The sequence below is a fragment of the Corvus brachyrhynchos genome, unplaced genomic scaffold, assembly GCF_000691975.1.
Source record: "Corvus brachyrhynchos isolate BGI_N302 unplaced genomic scaffold, ASM69197v1 scaffold71, whole genome shotgun sequence".
Lineage (NCBI taxonomy): Eukaryota > Metazoa > Chordata > Aves > Passeriformes > Corvidae > Corvus > Corvus brachyrhynchos.
Window position 1 is genome coordinate 189,278 of NW_008237609.1, and position 21,434 is coordinate 210,711.

The window sequence follows — 21,434 nt, forward strand, 5'->3', positions numbered from 1 at the left end:
GGGGGCTGTGATGCCATTAAATCTATTACAACAAATTGGTCTTGTAATGTCTGCATGGAAGAGCTAAAGTTCACAGTGCCATTTTGCATTGACTCCCAAACTTCCTGAAAGCCACAAGAGTCTTAGACTTTTGATGATTTGCTTCCAACCTTAAAGACTAGCTTTGAAAGGAATAGCAAGCATAAAATCTAATCGCTTTAGGACCTCTCCAGTTGAATACATAAACTCTGAGAAGACCAGCTTCCTGTGAAAATCCTGGTTGACAAGGCAGGTTTTGTTTCATTTTTTAATGTTCTTGGGTTTTGGATTTTTGTCTGTAGACTCCAGAGTTGACAAAGTTGAGACCAGAGGGTTTCCAGCAGTCTGAAAGAGCCCTGTGAGGGAGTCGGGATGCATTGGAGATTGGACACCCTTTCTCTTCTATGCCTGTCTCTGTGCCCAGCACCAGGGTTTTGGTAGAGCACCATCATCTGGGGAAAGAAGCCTGGGTTTACTTTCTTGTTGCTGTGGCAGAAGTCAAGGTATGTGTAACTGATTGCAAAGACCTGAGGGTGTTTGGATTGGGGAAGATGAGAAACCAGCTGGCCTGAGGACTGATCTGTCTGAGAGATGGGGGAGTGCAAGTGGGTGTGGGGAATGGTGGTGGGGAGGGAGGGACAGGCACAACACATGGTGTGTGTGTCTTGCACCCTGTCACATCTCTGGACATTGTCCTCCACTGGGCAGGAAGGGGTTTACAGTCCCTGTGTGCTGCTGGCCTGGAGCAGGTGATAGCTGCCTGTGAGAGCATGAGCCAGTGGTCTTTAGTAGCAGACACCCACAAGAGGGGTTTTTTTTCTCCTAAGTGAAATTTATAAGTTCTCTGATAAACTTCTGGTTTTGGCTGCTCCCACCTACGTGTCCAGAGCTTTCCATTTAGGTATTCAGCTTCAAAAGACGTTGAAGAACGTTTGGGTTGGGCCTCAGAGATCTAGAACTTAAAAACAGGCTAGTAGACCAGGACTTGATTTTTGGAAGGTCAAAGTGACTTCTCTTACTTGCCCTGAAGTCCAAGGGCAGAAATGCGCTATATCTTAAGAGCCTGCATGTAGATGAGAAAGGTGCAATCCATTTGCCAAATCGAAGAGCAGGTGATCTGATGACAGACATACCAGTAAGGGAAGCTCTGGGAAGTAAGCATAGTGATTCAAGAGAGTTTCCCAGCACAGATGTTTAAGTGAAATGTGGATTTCTTTCTTAGGGGGGAGGAGAGGGGGAAGGGAAGATCTTTGAAGATGTTTTGGTGGTGATGGTGCAAGTCACGGTTGAGAAGAATTAATTCAGTTGTGGACATGGTTACATTTTTACCTCTTCTGTGCTTCAAAATTGGGCAGAAAGCTGTAATCTTTCTTTTCCTAACCAAATTCTTCTTTCCGGGCACGGTGTAAGTGTGTGAACTCTAATGCTGAATGGAAGTGGCTGCAAGAGAGTTAGGGTGGCAATGCTAGTGTGACACCAGGGTTCTCCAGGGTTAAGACTGTCCAATTTAACACCCTGTCATTAATCATATTACCCACTTTCCTTTTTGAGTATCTTCTGTTCTGAAGACAGGGACATTAAACTTCATATTGCTCAGTGACCATAAATACTTCCTTGTGTTTGGGTCTGTGATGCACTAGCCAGTTAACAATTGTGTTACTTTAAAATTACCTACAGTGCCTGAAAGATGAAATAAGGCCTATGTGACCTTTTCAGGTGTTGCCTGGTGGTTGTTATCAAATACATTGCATTTGTGTCTTCCTCTTTGGGGCTGTTTCCTGTTTGAGTGTGGTGGGGTTACAGAAAGAGACTTAGGTACTTTTTTGTCCGTTTATAGATCTTGAAGAGTGGGAACTTTGGGTTCTTTTGGGAACAGCAAGAGCACAGGAGGAAGGCAGAGCATTCCTTGTGCAGTATATGGAAAACAGTTTTGAAGCTTGGAGCTGCATTTCCAGATACTCAAGTTGTAATTGACTTAAAATATTAAGGAAAAAATAAGGGAAACTGCTTTTATGGTGAGAGGTGATTGAAATGAAAGGCGCATGTTCAGGGGGCTATACCTTAGAACAGTTAGAAAAGCCTGGAAAACTTGATCTTCCCCAATATAATCCTTTTTTCTAGTCATTTAGAAAATTGAAGATGCACATAGTGTGTGTTAGTTTTTATACAGCAAGACATCTTGGATAAAAGTGAGTTGTAGCTTGTCTTTTCTCCTTTTGACTTTTCTCAGTTTCTTGCCACAGATCATCTATTTCCTTAATGATGCTTAGACTCATCTAGATCTTGCTGCTCCTTCCATCTTCCCTGAGGCCATTATCAAATCATCCATGTTCTCATGACTAAGGATAAAAAAATGTGCAGATGCATGTGAGGGACAAAAAGAAGAATGAAAAAATTCCAAATCCCCCAAACACTGCAGTGCACATGTAGTTTGTCCCAGGAGAGATTTGGTAGACTGAACCCAAGATGGCACATATTAATTATGTTTCTTTGCGTCCTTTTGGAAGATGCTCAGACGCTGCAGAGCAAAGGACCTGAATTAATTCCATTTGTTTAAATACACTCATACCTTTTACATTTTGCTTTCTTTATGGTCAGCAGACTTGAGATTGTTCTATTACTGCTTGATCTTTTTTCCTGCCTGAGGCAAACATTTTAAATGTGCTAACAATGCATGAAGCCCTTTTTGAAACTGAGATTTTTTTCTTATTTAGAACTACTCATACACCAAAAAACAGTACCAGTATGTTGTAAGAGAGGCTTTCCTCTTAGTACATTGATCTCTGCAATTGTGAAACTCCTTACAGAATAATCATCTAAAATTTCTGTGACAAAGATTTGGCTTCTTAATGCCAAAGCATTTCCTGGATTTAGTTTTTACCTAGTATTTGTCAAGACAGTGGCATTTGTTTTGATTTCAAAGCAGCTCAGTTTTCATCTGGAAGAAGTCTGAAGCTGTGTTTTTGGTTCCAGACAAGAAGCTGGAAGGCTAGCAATGCGTTCTTCCTTCTGCGGCAGGCTTCCTGTAGAAAGCTGCTGAACTGCTCAACTCTTCTGCACTTCACTGTGTGCTTTAGTAATTTGAAATGTTAATGCTCTGGAAATTATTGCTTTGGTAATATAACTATATTTGGGGATCATTGCATGAAGGTGATCTCATGCAGACTTGATATCTTTGTTATATAAATATATAATTATTAATTTATATAAACTATATATATTTAATGCCTTATATTTAATGGTAAATGTCTTAGCAATAAATGAAACTATCTAGAGGAGAAGGGTCTTCAATTTTTAAAATTCAAAATTATTCTTTTGAGAGCAGCTTACCATTTGCTCTTGATATATTTCATGTTGTGGCTTTCAGAATTCAGCATAGGTTAGTTGTGATTCTTTTCTCAGCCATTATTATTGGGGGGTGTGATAAATATTTCAGAGCTGGGAGTGATGAGTAAGAACTGGCAGAAAAGGGAGGGTGATTCAAAGAAGCAGCAGGAGCCAAGCAGAATAAAGGGAACCATAAAATATCCAACAAATACTGATCTAGTAATATTAAAGAAACATATGTCTGACGTCATGCAGCATGACTTCTTTTAAAAGGGATTTGAAGTAGTTGCAGGACCTTGAAATTCCCAGATTTAGCCTTGTTTTTCCTACCTATGTGCTGGAGGCCATGTCTACATGAGCAGGTGATGTACAGCAGCAGATGGGAAAGAGGGGAGCAGTTGTTATTGCAGGCCCTTATTGCCTTCTTGGGGTTTGGAATACATTTTAGTGTGCAGCTGGAGAGGGGCTTCTGGTTTAGCTTCTTGCTGAAGCAACCTGGTTTACAGGCACTATGGCTCTCTTGGGAACTAGGGTGAGCTGATAGTCTGTAGAAGCCAATGTGCTGGTACAGAGGTGGTCTCTGTTGGAAGCTGTCTCTAGAGACAGACACATCTGCAGGGGCAGTTCAGCTCTTCTGTCTTGAGTGTATTTGAAACTTAGGGTCACTAAACTAATTAGGATATTTATGCATTTAGAGCTTACATGTAGTGAAGCTCAACTTAACTGCTTGAAGATTGGTAAAAGATTGTTCCTTTTGTTGCAGAGTTTGTGGTCCTGTGATATAACTCTTGTTCTCAGTTACTGTTTTGATGAAAGATTTGTTGCACACTAAATTATCTGAAGTTTACAGCAGACCCAAATTTCCTTAAAGATCCCCTTCTCAGAAAGGTAAGAGGTCTCAGTTCATTTATTTACTCCGAACTTGGTTTGTGGAGGGATTGTCTCTTTATCTGTTATGCTTATTTGGCCTGGATATTCCTCAGGGCGCATGGATGAATCATTCATCTCTGTGCAGGGTGAGACACTTCAGTTTTTTTAATGAATAATTTGTGGCTGAACTTGTGCTTTGTTTTTTTTTTCCTTGGGAGTTGCTGCTGCATTGATCAACCAAATAGGACGTAGCTACATAAAAACAATTTGCCCCTTACCGTGTACTGGAGGTTGTTACTGGGAGTCACAGTGCAACACACCACGTGCGTGCTGTCCATTTAGGATGTAACCTTATAGAGGACCATTGCACCACGTCCCCTCTTGGCACCTGGAGGGTCAGTTAATTTCATTCCTTAGTATGCCCATATCTCCTACAAGCAGAATGTGTTGCCTTATAATAAATAGATGATTGGAACTTTAGATGTGTTTTATAATTTGTGTATCTTGTTTAAAGTGTCATAATCACTTGGACTTTTCTTGCCCATCTGATAAATGAGCTGTAGAATTGTATAACTGTTAGCTTACACCGTAATTCATGTGTTACTTGTGCCTTGGACCAAAGGATGAGGGAAAGACAGTAACAGTCATGAAGGGTTTAAAATAATTGGACTTAAGTGAAACTCCCAAAAAGTTAATGCTCAGAATATTGAAATACGAATGTGTTTGAGGATTTCAAATGCGTAGGCTTGCAGCATGTCTAATTACCTTAAATTTCCTTTAAAATACCTTAAAATTCAGTTACCTATTACATGCAAATTACTGGGTTTTGTGTGCTACGTGCAGGTTTTTGTAGCACGAAAGAGGTTGATTGCCCAAGTGGATTAATGCCTCTCACATCTGCAAGTCTTAGTTCAGATCAAAAGTGAAATAAGCCATATGTGTTCAGAGTGGACATGTGCACACATCACAAATGCTGCTGCACAGCCTGGCCTGGTTTGAGAGTTAAGAGCTCTTTTTTTCTGTAGGAAGGATTCGTGCTAAAATACTAATGTTTCATAAGCAGTAGAGATTTAGCCTCAATTGTTACTGTTTTTTAATTATTATTTGGATGAACCCCCAAATCATTCTTATTGGAAAATTTCAGTCAAACTTTTTTTCCTTTTTTTTTTAATTTTTAAATCTGTGCTTCAATTTTCAAGTTGTATAGCCACAGGATTTGAAGGACTTGCATTGTCTGGCATTTTTCCAGCTAGTCCAGCTGTCTTCAGAGGAACTGAGTAGCTTGGCAAACTGTGGTGTGGGCTCCTTTGTTAAATGTATCAGAGAGTGAGAGAAACAGGCAGTAGCTGTGGTGAGGGCTTTATTGTATGAGTACTTTCTGTCTTTTCATCTTGATCTCCTAAAATTCTCTCTTCTTCCAAGGCTTCCCTTTTTTTGTGCCAAGTTTCCTGAGGATGTTCAGACATGGCAAGCCTGGAGTTACTACTCTGCTGTCTTCTGTGGAGCTGCTGGGGGAGCAGCAGGATGTCCTGTTGCATTTTTCTCTGGTGTCTGTACTGCCCTGAGATGTCCTGCAAAAATATGTGACACAGGCTTTGTCCTGGGGGTCTCCAGCTACAGGAATGGCCTCTGAGCATCCTCCAGGAAGGCAGGAGCAGCTTTCTCATCTTTCAGTCATAATGTATGAGGGATAGGATTTCTGAGACTTGTTAAGACCACTGGTGAATGTGGGACTGGGGTTCTCAGGTGCTTATTTGACATGGCTTACTTGGAAGTATGGATGAACAAATACAAAGATTAAAGCAAGCAGTGAGCTGCAGGTGTGGACACTTCAGCAAACACAGCCGAGAAAAATCAATTTTTCACAAATGAAAGAGGAGGGAAAAAATCAATAGGGAAAGGACTGTTATTTTCAATTTAAAGCCAGAGGAGTTAGGGTTTGATCTTGAAGTTCATGCATTCCTGTTCTCATTCACGTGTTGCATGGCTCTTTTATTGGGAGAACTGTAGACTATGTTGTATAGCGATCATTAAATATAAATGGTTGAAAGACTGTGAAATGCTCCCCATCCTTATTTATTTATTTACTCATCTGCCTGCAGACACTTCTCCCACTGTAGTTAACTCTTGTGGATGCCACCTCCCTGTAGTATTGGAGTGCATTGAGATTTCTGTGCTGTGAAGTCCACCAGCCTTTTCCTCCTGCATGTTTTGACAATATTTAAAGCACACAGATCAGGCTGTAGTTATTGATCTGTGTTTGTTTCTTTTCACCAGACTGTGATTCCATCTGTCTACCTGATGGTGTGAGTGCCCCACAAAAACATGACCAATATTTTAAGTAGAAATACAGAACTCTACTTCGCAGTACACTCTGCATGAGGTCTGGTAAATACAACGTGAGTGGACAGAACCAGGTGGAATGCAGAGGACCCTTTTGTCTCATCTTGGTGAAGCCTGCTGTAGTGGCAGGGCATAGTGCCAGTTTTTGATGTTAAAAACAGAAGCAAACCAGTATTTTTGGCTGATTCCTAATTGCTAAATTCCGCATTGCCAAACACATGTCTACGAGCAGTAACCGTGTGAGAGCCATGCTACTTGTAAATCCCCTTGTCTGGGACGTAGTAGGCAAAAGGGTGTATGACTCTTCCTTTACTGAAGCTCTGCCTGCTTGGAAGCAGGTGCTTGCTAGGTCTTGGCTCCAGTGGCAACTCAGGAAAGCAAGCAGAAGTGATCATTAGGAAGGTACTGCCAAATTCATGAATGATCTGCAAAACTACACATCTGTCACTCTCTTTAATCTGTAATAACTACTTCTTCTAGTATATATATTTTAACTTAATTGGGATTATTTCTCTGCCGTGTATGACTCCAGCTATGCCAGTTCAAAAGTCTTTTGGGGGAGGCACCCACACCCACTAAAGGCTTAGAGGTTCTGTAAAGGTGGGTGGGAGAAATAAGTCTGTCCTGGTTTGTATCAGTTAATTTCTTTGCTAAAGCAGCTTACTGCTCTAGTGCAAGAATATCAAGAACACTTTGCTGAGGAATGTGTAAGTGCATGTATATATATGTATTTGTATGTACTCATTCATGAATATGTTTAGTGTGTGTAGATGGATATGAAATACGTCAATAAGGGAAGGTGACCTAGGCTTATTTCATTTAACACCTGGTGGAGGTACTGTGCTCAGGTAAATGTGTAGCCAGCACAATGCTGTGGTCAAGGGAGAGCTAAAAAGCCCTTATAGATCTTGTGTGGGCTGTGGCAACCTCCAGAGTTGCCTGTTCCAGTGTAAATTGTCTGTAGAGAGAGTCTAGGACACCTTGGATCCCCATCTGATTATTTTGTTTAGATGCTTGACATTAGGAGGAAACAGACATAGACTACAATGGCAAAAAATAATGTAAAAGCTAGGAATTTTCAAACTGAATGACTGAGGCAACTAAATGTGAATCTGACTTGGAGTGGGGTGTGTCTGAATGGCTGAGATGCTCTTTAAAATGCCTCTTAAGCTAATACGTAAGGACTTTTGAACTAAACCATAAGAAGTGTACAAATGGCAAACTAATTACCATGTGAGAACACATTCCCGTATTCCAGGAGCTCCATTGAAAACCTGATACCCCAACCTCACCCCATCATAGGTTGCTACATACTCAAAAGTTTAGAGTATTTGAGTGTGTTTTTGTTCCCTAATGGGAAATACTGGGTCTGAAGAGAGAGAGTGGGACCACTGGCTGGGACAGGTGTGCCCGAACCCTCTGGCACATTGTGTCACTGTGTGGAGAGTGGTGGGAAATCACAATTTAGTCTGGTGTTACTCTCCTTCCCTGGCAGTTTCTTGAGGCTGTGCAACTTTTTTCCCCGCCAACTTCTGATGTGAAGTGAAGCTGGTGCATCTAATCAGGGAGAGTTGTTGCAGGAAGAATCCTTGCCAAGTGTTTTGAGGAAAGGTGGTGTTACTGTTCTGAATCTTTTTTTGGCTAGAACTGAATAAAGATATGAGAGACAAACAGAGAGGAAAAAAAAAAGAATAATTTATGTTGGAAAAGATCTGTAAGATCATAGTGTTCAACTCTTCATGAATGCTCAAACTAACATTTTTAGGGAATTCTTACAATTATTATATGTGTATGCGCCTGGTGGGAAAACAGCTAAAGAAGCTGGAAGAAAATAAGATGTTTACTAACCAGAGAGCAGAAAATACAGAGGTGTGTGGGACCCAGAGTGCTGCTCCAGTTCTAGGTGAGGTTAATGATGGAGAGAATAAAACTAGCTCAAGGCTTCAAAAGCAATCCTCAGCTTTAATTGGCTACTGTCAGGTAGGGGTTGTAAAAAGCAGGAACTTCTCTAGGATAGTACAGACTTCTCTTGCTGTGAAGTTTTATTCCTTCCACTGAGGTTGCTGTAGTAGCCAACAACTGAAAGTACTTTGGAGAATTCTTCTAGTAAAGCAGCAACCTTATGTGGATGGAGGGTTCCCATTCCTCTGCAGAGCTGGAGCATGAGTACAGTAGATGTTATTTCCTCTTTCTGTCTTGCTACTGGTTTGCTAAAATCCAGAACAGCCAGGAATACTGGTATAATGAAAGTACTCCTACCATTCCTATCACCATTTTATTATGCTTGTAAAAATAGGATGTTGCCAGATATGTATATTGTAGGAGTAATGGAAGCACAAACATTACAGCTGTGTAACTTGAAATTCTGCATTTTTCTGAATTTTTTTGTCTTCTTGTTTCTTTGAACCCCTTTTTTATCTTTTTCCATATCTGGTTCATCTTCATACTAGTGTCTTACATTTGTCTGATGGTTCCTTTTTGTGGCTCACTCACTCACCTTTTTATGTCCCTTTTCATTCTAGGCTCTTGCTCATGAGTATGGATATGCAAGATGCTCTTGGTATTTAAAACCTTGTAAAATCAATAGATACAGCTTGTCTCAACGACTTCATTTTACTTCCTGATAGTGGTTAACTCACTCAATTTTCTGATCCAACAATTTCTGTATAAGCAGAAGCAGGAAAAAAGAACCCACTACACTTAACAAAACAACAGCAACTAAAAGGACTTTTTTTCATCAGAGGTATATTCTGAAGCTTCTTAATGTACTTCAAAATTTTCCATACTGAAAGAGCAATTGAAGTGTATACCATTTCTTTTGTGTTTTCTCTCTCCATCTCTTAGCCTGTTCTTCTTCCTTTTGCCCATCATTTTTTACTCGGTATATTCTGTTCTTGTCCTCATGTTTATCTGTCTAGTGCTCTTTTCCCTTCCTTTGTCCATCATTTTTCTTTTTAGAGAGGAGATTATACTGCTGCTGTTCCTCCTGTGCCTAAAGGTAACTGCTCCTGCTTGCCATCTCCCTCTCTTTGTTTCCCTCTGTTAGTGGAAAGTTTGGAGGACACTCCTCTGCTCTTGTGCAGCTGCGTTCTTTGTTGGGTGGCTGATGTGCTTGGTCTGTTCATCTTCTTCCTTCAGTGTAAAAGTTTGAGTGCCTAAATCCTGTTGAAAATCAGCATATCCTTATGTACTGATGAAATTACTGCCCCAGTGGCTGTTCTTGGAGCTTCAGAGAAGAATCTGGTCTAATTACAGAGCAAGGCAAGGCAACCTGGTATCCACCAGGGATGGTCATCCAAGGTATGCATGAGGCTGGACCTCAGTGAGGGACCTAGCAGCTTTCTTCAGTGAGTATCCAAGTGCATGAAACAGCATTGGGAAGGTGGGTCCGCCTTTGCTGCATGACTGGTTGTGGCTGTACCATGCTTCTTGGTGCCTTCTGGAAGAGTGAGTCTCTTGCTCCTGGATGACAGAAGCTGAGTGTGGGTTTTGACCCTCCTGACCCAAGAGGAGCAGCTTAGTCCTCTGCAGCTTCTGATGGGTGTGTAGAGTGGTGCTGACCCCCTGTTGCTGCTGCTCTGTTTCAGCCTAGGAGAATGGAACACTGTCAGCTCTTCTCAAGTGAATAATATTTGTTCTTTGGGCGTGGGAACCACAGAACTGGTAGCTTGTGCAGAGGATTTGGGTTTAAGATCAGCCTCTTTTTGGTGCATTAGCAGTTTGCTAATTCTGGTCAGCTCTTAAAAGTGTGGGTGAGGGCTTTGATCCTGCTGTGAAGTGCCTCTCTCTTCCCATGCACAAAATCTCCATCACAGGCTTTGAGTGCCAGAGCCTGAGGACCATGTGCCTGTGAGCTTGGAGCTGCAGTGGGGGATGTGTGGACTCTGCTGTGTACTGGATCTGCTTTTCAGGTCTGTTTGTAGATGCCAAATAATTCCACAAACTGAGGAAGTGCCTTTAGCCTTGCCTTTTAAGCCTCATAGTTTATGGGATCTTTTTGTTTGTGGTTCTGATACTAGACGGTAGTTGGGATTATGAATAGCTAGCTGGTGGTGAAAAATCACTGGGACAAAGTCAAAGTGAAGCAGTTTGATCTGTAGTTTGAAGGATACTTCATTGCAAGAAGTGGTAAAAAAAAAGCTTTTAAAATGAAGGCTGAGATAAGCAGTATCAGTGAAAGGACTTTAAAAAGGTTGCAGCTTGCAGTCATAAAGATAGGACATGTATGGAAGCAATTGTAGATAATGGTTTACCTTGAACTGTCTATTTCTTTTTATATTGTTACCATAAAAGTTTTTGATAATTTTAAGTAGCTGAAAACCTTTATTTCTTTTACTGTCTCTAGTTAAATATGTCTGCTGGAAATCCCTGTCTTCAGGGACTGATAAGTCGCAGCGGTAAAAACATGTTCTGAGCAGAAACTTAACATAGGATAACTTACCCGAAATAGTCACATGAGGTATAATTTAGCTGCTGCCTGTAGAAAACCAATGTACAGGACTGGAGAAGACCCATTGTACTGTACTGCAAGGAAGTCTACTACATAACAGAAATGGTGGATTGTCCAGAAAAGGAAGCTAATGGTCTGGACGTGAGTGGAGTTAAGGTGTTGCTCAGTAATACTGGTAGCTTTGAATTACCCTGGAGGGGTCAGCTTACTTAAAGAAAATGTTGTCTGTAGAGACTATGCCAAGCTATTCCTAGATGAATGTAGGAGTGTGTGCTCTCAATTAGCTTAGCAGCTGGGTCCAGAATACCGCTTCTCTTTTGCTGGACCTACAGGTAAATCTTAGAGGTTTCATTTTAATTTTATTTTCTTTTCCTCTATAAATAAACACCTAATTTAAATTTACCTTTTGGGCTGCGTGCTGTGAGACGCCATGCATATATAGGTTTGAACATGTTTACTCATATGGAAGCAAAGTCCTGAAAGTCATCACAACATATTCTACCTTGTCTCTGATTGTCTGGTCTTCGTTAAAGTGCCTGTTGACATTGTATGGGATAAGTAAATAGCACTCGTGGGTTAATTCAGTTTCCTTTTGAAGTATGTCTATAAAGTAAAGAGAGAAATTAAGAAATAAAAATACTCCTGTGGACTCTTCATATCCTTTTTTATGAAGAGTTCTTTTTATGTTTCATTTACTGTTTTGGGAGTACAGTTACATTAAGGATTGATCCCAGTGAAGTTTAATGAGAAAATGTATAGATATCTCTGTCAACAGTAGATGAGTCCTGAGACAATTCCAGAATTATAGGAAAAATTAAGTGATTACAGGGCCAGAGAACATCATTCTGCCAGCCCTTGCTGATTAATTCTTGACATCTCTATCTTGATAAACCAATCTAAAGTGTTGTCTTACATGATTTTAAAAATTCATGCTACTAATGAAGAATGTAAAAAATTCTGGGAAGTTTTTCAGTTCTGCAGTAACAGCAGTTTGCATGTTCTCTGATTTGTCCACCAGTTACGGTTTTGATGAGACCACTTGGCAAACCCTGCCCCTTGCTGTGCCGGAAGCAGCGGTCTCCATCTGCCCTTCTCCTGCCATTTGTACTCCCTTCTGTGTGTTGGTTCCAGCAGTGATTTGGCCTTTGGGCAAGCGGAGTTTACTAATCTGGCTGAAAACTAATGATTTCTGAAAGTCAGTCATAGATTTGCCCATTTGGTGACCTTAGTTCTCCAAAGCATTCAGTTCAGTATCAGAGTGGGGGAACCTCTCAAGAATCGGTGACGTGAACTGAGAGTGGGGGCGGAGGGGGAAGAAAGAGCTGGTGGCAGCATGCTTTTAGATGTGTCCCTCTGTTTTGATGAATTGTGGCCTCCACCAAGAACATGACTGTCTTCTAGTTGAGTTGCTGCTCTGTTTTACAACTGAGGAAGCTGTGGCTGAGGTGGACAAAGAATTTCCTAGGTGATACAGCATAAAAAACATTGCTGCAATTGGGGACTACCGTGTGCTCAGTCTGGCACCTCACACAATCAAGTCAGCCTATTTAGATGCGGAAAAAGGAAACACTAGGACTGTAGCATTACTGATACATTATTTTGAAAGATTAGTTACAAATTTCTGATACTAAAAATTTGAACTAGACCAATGTGGGGTTTTTACCCTGCCTTGGTTTATATTTATGCCGTTGTAATAATTGTCATAAATGCTTTTTTCCTCTGATTTTCAGTGAGAGCTAATATGTAAAACTGTATTTGCCATACTTCCCTTAACACTTTTATTACTCACCAATATAATAACTTAAATCACTTGTGTTTTCCTGCTCAGAATCCATGAGGGTGAAACTGGCTTTGTATTTCATGAATAGTATGACACTGAATCTGTCAATTAATGGAGTGTTAAGATGTCTTAGGCAATGTGCATTTATCCTCCTGCCTTCCATCCTTCCCCTGGAGAATGTGGGTTAAAACAGCTAAGTCTTGTGACTGTATTTTGAGAAAGAGGATTCTTTGCTTTTGTGGCTGGGTTTTGTTTTTTTCTTTCTTGGTGGTGTAGGGTTGGTTTTTTTCTCTTTTTTCTCCTGAGCTGTGTATTTTTGTAAGCATATGATTTGATCACTTAAAAAATATGGTGTTTCTCTTTGAAATTACTGTTGCAATGCACAGATGGTTATGGAATAGAGAGCTGGATATTTGGTGTGAACTCTGGGGTTTGGTGGTTTTTTTTTTTTTTTTTTTTTTTTTTTTTTTTTGATTTTGCACTGAGTACTGCTGCTGGTTACTTGGTTGCTGCTTGCTTATACAGAAATGTTGAATTACCCCTGGTGTGATGGCTGCACAGGGAGGAGGGTGTGGTTGTTTGCTCTTGGGCACCTGATGACATAGTCCGTGGAGAGCCATGCTGGTGAGCATCCCTTGCTGAGGGCGGTGGCTGCTCTGGAGAGATGCCCAAAGGTGCTGTGTGTGTTGTGAGCTGGACCAAGGAAGAGCTACTTTGCTCTCTTTGAGATATTTCCCAGGGATAGATCTGTCCTATGACCCGAAACCAAGCTTGACCTTCATGATTTACGGTTGAAATACAGGCGAAATTTTTCACAGTCTGCTTTGTGTTCATTCTTGCTGCTTCTATATGCAATCAGTTATACCACTGCAAAAAACCAAAATTAAAAATTACTGTTGTTGCTGAAAACCACAGTTTTAGTGTGGAGTTATTAAGTATTTTGGAACTGGCATACAATCTGGACACTGCATTATCTTTCTAGAAGAGAGGAAGAGTACCATCTGAGGCTGTATCACTTTTGAAGTGAAAAGGGAACTGAACATGTCCTCTCAGTCCTCAGTGCTATGCAGAGTCTAACTTGAGCATTAAAGTATAATAATAGTTGTGGATTCCATATGTAATTCTGCTGATGCAATCTGTGGAGTCCTGGGTGATTAATATCATGTATGTGTCCTGATGCTTTGTTCACAGATGATGGGAAACTACAGAAATCTGTTGCTCCTTCTGTTTTGTCCTCTGATGAGTATTCTTCATTTGTACATAAAAATCAGAAACTTGGAATTTCCTCTTGGCATATATTTTATATCTCAGATGAATTATACACGCTTACATAAACATACCATGTGTGCAAAGAAGAAAAAAATCCAAACTGGTGGAGTTAGTATTACTTTGCTTTTCAGATCTTGGAAGTTTTCAAAGTCTTTGACAGAGCAGTTGATTTGAGCTACTGAAGTCCCCAAGATGTAGTCTAATGGTATGTGCTAGCGGTGGCAGGTGATTTAGCGCTGAAGTAATGCAGGTCTTTATTTTCAGTTGAAAACATTCGGTCACTTTTCTGGTGTCTGTATGAGCTGTGGCTATAGCTCTTGTTACGCTAGTCGGCATCACGAGTATAGGAAGCCCATGACACAGGAACTGATTTAAAATACAGTTTGTATTATGGGAGAGCTCAAATGTCAGTGAGATAAATAAACAATGAACAGTGAGAATTTACGATGCGATTTGTATTTCTGTGGTATAGTACTTAAATATGAAGCTGCTGTGTATTTTTACCTCTTCAGAACCATGAGTATATTTGGAGGTTTCAGGATATATATGTTAGCACATATGTATAAATAGACAATATCTATTTTTGCATACACACTTATATGCATATTTATGATTAGGTGTTCTGAAGAAAATTGCATTTCTTTTTGAGCAGCTTAGAAAGAAAATATAATTTGGAGGGGTTTTTTTCATTCCAGTTGTAAGAATGCTAAAACTTGTGTGAAGCTCCCTTGAACTTTGGGTCTTAAAAATTTGTGTCACTGGATGGAATCTTTCTATATTGTCAAAAACTGTATTGCCGAAGTCTTAATGCTTGAAGAAACCTAATAAACACAGGAAAAAACCTCTGGCAGACTGACATAGGTTGCAGGGTGTCTCTGTAGACCGTTCATTTGGTCCAGTCCCTGCTCAAAGCAGGGCCAAGTTCATTGAGGCTGCTCTGACCCCTGGGTAGTCAAGTGTTGAATATCTCCAAGGATGAAGATCGAGTGACCTTTTGGTCAATCTGTTGCAGTTTTTGATTACCTTTATCATAAAAACTTCATTTTTTAATTTCCTTAATCAGAATTCCACTTGCTGCAATTGCGACCTTTACCTTGTGTCATGTTCCTGCCCACTTCAGAGAGGAGTTGGACTCTGTTGTCTTTGCACTGTACAAAGTAGTTGCAGAGACCACTAAGTTTCCCACCAATTCCTCTCCTTCCTGAGGCTCAGCAGTTCCAGCTCTCACTGCCTGGCCTGAAGTACCACCATGTGTTTTGGCTTGTTGACCTGTCCTGGACTCTGTTGTGTTTACATCAGTCCTGTACTGGGAAGCCCAGCACTGGACCCAGTACTCCAAATGTCTCACCAGAGCAGAGAGGAAGGATCATCTCCCTCAGCTTGCTGATTATGCTTTTCCTAATGTATTCCACAAGGCTGTTGGCCTTCTTTGCCAAGAAGGCTCATTTGTGGCTCATGGTCAACTTTTCATTCACTGGGACCCCAGCTCCTTTTCTGCCAAGTTTCTTGTCAGCCCCCAGCATATACTGGTGCTTGGGGCTATTCCTCCCTAAGTGCAGGACCTGCCATTTGCCTTTGCTGAATTTCATAATGTTCCTGACAAAACAGTTCTCTTACTTGCTGAGATCACTTGGAATGGCTGTGCTGCCCTTGAGTGTACTCTGCCTCCCCAAATTTTGTCACCTGTAAACCTGCTGAAACTTTGTCCTGTCATACCAGTTCTAATGAAGCTGTTGTACAGTATTGGCACCTAGCAGTTGGCTGCTAGTGGGACTTTGAGTAGCTGGTGAATATATCATGAGGCCAAGTGATCTAGCTGTGCTATGTAGTCCAGACAATTTATCTGGTGTATGTGATAAATCATAGTGGAATTTTTTGCTTTACTCTAGATATCGATTTTAACCCTTCCTCTTCTAGACTGCTTATCTATTATCTCATTTTTCTGGTTTTATATGAAAATTTCTCTCTTGGCCATGCTTCTTCTTTGCACCTCTCCCCGCATGCTGTTTGCAACTTTGGAGGCAGGGTTTCCTGTTGGCGTGTGAAAGAAAACACTAAGCTCGGGCTTGTTCACACAGGAAGGAATCGCTAAAAATGACGAAACTGGGGCACTGGAGTGTGAGCAGGCAAGCAAAAATTCACAGATACACCTGTTTTAAAGGCAGTAGGAGTGCACAGTCACAAAAGAGCAGTCAGTTGCTGGACTCACCTGCTACTTCCCTGAAAAAAACTCATTAAAAATATTAGACTTACACAGTGAAATTAACAAAGCAAAATAAATGTAAATTGTATTTTTCTGTTAGGCATATTTTGCATATCTGCTTAATCTTTTTAAAGACATACTGTGTAGAGCCCTAGTCGTACACTCTAGGGTTTGAAGGCTTCTTCCATGGTGACAGTAAGCTAGATGGACTTCCCTATGATTCATACGCTTATGTTTCCATTTCTGAGGAGTGGAGAAAACGCAAATGCAGTAGAGTGAGTTGTAGCATGTATTTGTTTTCCTTCTCTACTTCTCAGCTGTGTTTGACTATTTTTTTCCCCCCTACTTGCTAATTCCTTTCCATTCCTGTTAGTCTGGCTTTGTCTTTCACAAGTGTGTATTGATGCTCGCTACTGCTTTTAACAGCATTGTTGTCTCATGTGACTGTAACATATAAAAGAAGATAATTAAAAGTTACATAATTGCTCCATACCAATGAATGCTTACAATAATGGATTTATTAATACCCTTTTCAGACGGTGCATCCTTGTGCCACAGTACAGCCTGGAAGCATTCTGTCTGACCATTACCCCTCTAAATATCCAAGATCCTTATAGCCAAAGCTGTATTAACATTGTGTGATCAAATTACAATAATATTAAATAAATTAACTTGTAAGGTCTTGTCAGGCAATAGAAAAAAATGCTGGTATTTTTTATGGTGACTCTCTGGGTGTGACTAATAATATACAGCCAGATCCCAAGAGATCAGAGGTATTTAGTAGTGTCTGTAGATAGTAATAACTTCTGTATGTGGTTACCTTGGGAGTGTCTATGTTTTCTTGTGTCCTTTTATTGTACTAAAAAGATTTTCATTGTAGTTGTGAAAATAGTGTTGAATGCATTCACTACTGTTTGTTGCTAACATACAGCCTTAGGTGTAGATTTACACTTACAGATTTATATTTGTCCTTTTGTACCTTGAGTTGAGATGCACTGAAATTAAAAAAAAAAAAAAACCAAAACATGGACCAAGTACTGACTTTCATATTTCACTAGGTATCACAACCAATTAGTTCATCAGCTCCACAGACTTTGTAATGACCTAGATGTGCCAGTATTAGAGTTCAGCAGTATCTGGAAACTTCATCTGACTAGGGTTAGCAATAGCTTTGCCTCTCTGGGAAAATAAATTTAGCCAGGGGAACACAGACTTCTGCATGAAGGAACTGCCTTTTGTCACTCCTGTTGTTTTTGGGGAGCATGGATCACAAAGCTTGTATATGAAGTCAGTTTTAAAGAAGATTTTTTTTTCCAATTTAAAAGGCTACTCTATTACCTCATACTGAGGAATGAAAATGTATTTTTCTTACATTCCCTCTTATTCTTGACAGCTAAAACTTTATCATAGTAGTTTGTATTGCTTTCCATCTTCACATAATTTTGCAGATATCATGCATGATAGTTGATCTGGAAAACATCCTAAAAAGACAGAGAATTTATTGTAATTAGTCATTTGGGGGGGGGGGGAGGTTAATCCTAATTTTGTGTTGAAAAATGTTTACTTTATAGATGTCTTTAGGAGCAATTAAAGTAAATATCAGAGCTCTGGCAAGCTCTCAGCTCCATACACTGAGTATTGCTCTATTTATGGCCCTAGTGGTATACTAAAGCAGATGTTCTGTGTTTAGAATGAATCAGGATGAAATCTTGGTGCTACAGGCAGTTTTTCTTTGCAGGTCCAGTGATTCTTTTCCTGAAGCCTGTCTATAATGGATATAATCAAGATGGAATGATTTTTTGAGGTAATCACAGTGGTGCGAATTGCTAGGGAGAGACTAGATGATCTCTTGAGGTTTCCTCTATCCTAGTTTTTACAATTTGTGTGAATTTTCCATTGATGACTCTTTAGGTGGCAACAGAGAAAATGAAACTGTGAAAGCAGGGGAGGGCCAGGTGATGAGGATCCTGATCAGGCACACTGCTGGCAGGAGTTGAGGAAAAAGTCAGATACTGTTCTAGCTATGCTACCCCTTCCTGCTAAATTCTTTCAGTTTGGGAATAGCTCAGAAAACGCCATGGTCTTGTGGGGTCTCGCCTCCAGAGCGGTTGCAGCTTCAGCTCAAGCTAATGTAGACCAGCTGCTTGAAGGTTAATGTTAGCTTAATTTAGTCTTAATGCCCCTTGCTTCTGTGGAAGAGGTGTTTTGTCTTGGTCTAGCTTGGGAGATGGGAGGGGAGAAGATGACTTGGGCAGGAAGCTGAGTCCTGGAGAGGTAGAACTCGACACAGCTACATCTTGTCCTCGCTGTCCTCCTCAAGAGGAGTCATGTTATGACTATCTACTAAGTCTTCTGTCTTGAGAATTTATTCTCCTTCTCTTTCCTGAATCCAGAAACAGCAATAGTCTGAGCGCATTGGGTGCAAGGTATGAAGAAGCTCCTAAGAGAGAGCAGTGGTTGCCCTTTCTGGCATGTTGGTCCTCAGGAAGCTTCTCAAGAGCAGCTTCTGTGAAACTTCTGCATCCCTGATACAGAGTAGAGATGCTTGTTTTGAAGGCATTTACAGGATAGTAGGAAGATGTTTGTGAATGTCATCCCTGGGTATTAATACAAATGTGCTTCTGTATTTAGATAATATGCTCCTCCTGAACTCATTCAATAGAGTGTTTCCTTGTGGGCTCTTTTCAAATGCTGATAAGAAAAACAACAATAAAGAAAATACGGCATTATTTCTTTCAGTGCATGTTTGAAAGAGCTTACTTTGTATTTGCTGACATACTGCAGGTTAAGATGTTTCCAGTTAAGCTTGTGGCTTTTGGGTGAATTTGCTTATTAGGAAGCCAGACCTCTCTGCTTTTCATTTTGAAATGGTGCTGGCTTGTTCTAATCCTTCTCTTCTTGTCAGAGCCCTTTAAACTGCTGGCCCCAGTCCATGAAATTTTTTCTATAAAAAAGGATGACTTAACCATATTTGATGCCCTTAAGATTAGGGGCTTGTCGAGATTTGTTGACTGCTTGACACTTGTATTTTAGCGTGCCTGCTGTATGCAGCAGGACGTGGAAGCAGACAGGAGGAGAGATCACCGGACTGATCTAACATTATTGTCACTCGGTCAGTTGATAAAGGAAAGAGAGATGAGAAAAGTGGGCTTTCTCTGTGTATCAGGTTGGAAAATACAGCTGGAAAAGCAAAATAATCTGACAGTAATGCATGAATGGGATTGAGAATAAAAGTGATGGAGCTGGTGAAAATGGCCCTTAAATGCAAGAAGCCTTCCCGTGTTAGCCCTCTGCAGCTGTAAGCCTTTGGTTTGGTATCAGGGCCTGATGGGCCAGGAAGGGATAGTAAATCTGCCTGTGCTGATATGGCCCTGTTGGGAGCAGTTTGGGTTTTAACCCTTTATGTACATTCCCTGTGTGGGTTTGTAGAAATATCTGCATGCATTTTTTAATATACTTTTTTTCTTTTTTTTTTAAACTAAGCTCTGAACAGACCTTGTTTTCACCTCCGTATTTTCTCCCATATCAACTTCAGGCCTATAACACTGGTTTTTGTTCTGTTCTTTTTAAACTGTAAATGCACACTTAGGGGACTCTAATTTTCAGTAGTTTACTTTTTTATTATCTATAAAACTTGGTCTCTGTAACCAAAATTTTTTATTTTTATTGACTTATATTACTTTTTCCCATGTATATTGAAATGGTTTGATTTCCTTTCCCCCCCCAAGAGCCCAGTGTTCATTTTGTTTTTCTAATCTTTAATTCATTGTCTTATGAAAATCATCAAGTTACAACCTGCTTCATATTATAAGACTGAATTACAGTTAATTAAAAATAGGTGTTTTTAATGGGTATTTTAACAGAATCTTAATTGTGATAACTCTACAGGATGGAACTCAGTAGGGGTTATCATTAGGATGATGACATTTGCCACTTTTGGGAGTGTAAGTTGTTTGCAGTATTCCTTATGTTTATTACAAAGACTATTGCAGCTACCTGTGCTTTTAATAAAACTGTTTTCAGAATCTCTTAATATTGGAACATGCAGCGATATTTGCTGTTTGCTTCTGGACTGCTGTCAGTACTTTGATTGTGTGTGGTGGTGTTATTAACTGAAGTTTGCTCCTGTGGTGATGCTCTCATAATTGCTTGGTCTTTGGTAACAAAACCTTTCCAGTAGGAGAGCACTGTGTGAGACACCTTCTGTTTCATGGTGTCTTGGAGTAGGTAGCACCAGCCACCTCTAATGCTAGCAGTAAATTCAGGATATTGAAAACTCAGAATGTGGAGAACAGGGAATATTTGTACCTAACAAATAACCAGGAGCACATCTTAGGATATAGAAGAGATAATTAGCTTTTGTATTAAAAAAAACCTTTCATAGTAGTGGATTAAACAGCAGGATGGAGTCAGGATTTGGCTTTCTAGTGGGAATAAAGCCACTTTCAGTGAAACTGAGAGGGTTGTTGTTGGATTAGTGCCACTGGATGAGTGGTTGGCACAAGAATGAAGCTTCAGGGAAGAGGGTGAAGGGAGAGCTGTGGTAAGAGGAGTGATGAGGGTCGGTGGGACAAGCCACAAAGGAGTGTTGGGCTCGCAAATTCTACATCACCTTGTTTCAGATTATAATTTTAAACTCTGTTGAAGCCACTGAATGTCAGGCAGTGGAACATGAGACTGCTCACTCCATGGGGTGAGGACAGGGTGGTCTGGTTAACAGGCTCACACCCCTGAAGTGTGGGGCTTTGAAGATGCCAGTTATGGCACTAATGCTGGGGTGTGTGGGGGGGCAACTACATTTGGGCTGTAGAAGCTGCCAGCTCACCTACCAGAAGCCTATCCTGGAATCAAGGGAGGTGGAAAGGGATGTCCAGTGGTTGAAAGGGGAGCATTTCCCTTCCTGGGCCAGGATCCTGTGTCTCAAGGGTGGCTGAAGGGTTCATGAACCTGTGAGAGGTGGGAGGATCCTTAAGTCTTGAGATCTGGACAACTGCAACCTTTCTGTGTTAGGGTAACGTGGAAAGAAGAAACTGTGTCACCAAAGGGAGTAGTTGGTGGAAAAGGCTGGGCGAACTCCGAGACACTGACAGTAGATGATGGGCAACTGTTTGAAATCAGTATAATAGCAGAAGATCTGTTTGCTATCTCTTACATAATCAAATTCCAGAGATATT

The 21,434-nt window shown here is 40.6% G+C and overlaps 1 protein-coding gene across 4 annotated transcripts in view; it reads left to right on the forward strand.

Annotated features, from left to right (window-relative positions):
• The first annotated feature begins 336 nt into the window (after window positions 1-336).
• Window positions 337-21,434, forward strand: part of KLF12 (Kruppel like factor 12) — a 198,440-nt gene continuing 177,342 nt past the window's right edge. Inside the window, exons 1-2 of one of the 4 annotated variants that reach the window (XM_017731608.1) lie at window positions 337-521; window positions 4,109-4,233. The gene's annotated coding sequence lies outside the window, so the exon portion shown is untranslated. The remainder of the gene's footprint in view (window positions 522-4,108; window positions 4,234-21,434) is intronic. The other 3 variants (XM_017731610.1, XM_008631637.2, XM_017731609.1) reach the window with 3 other exon arrangements.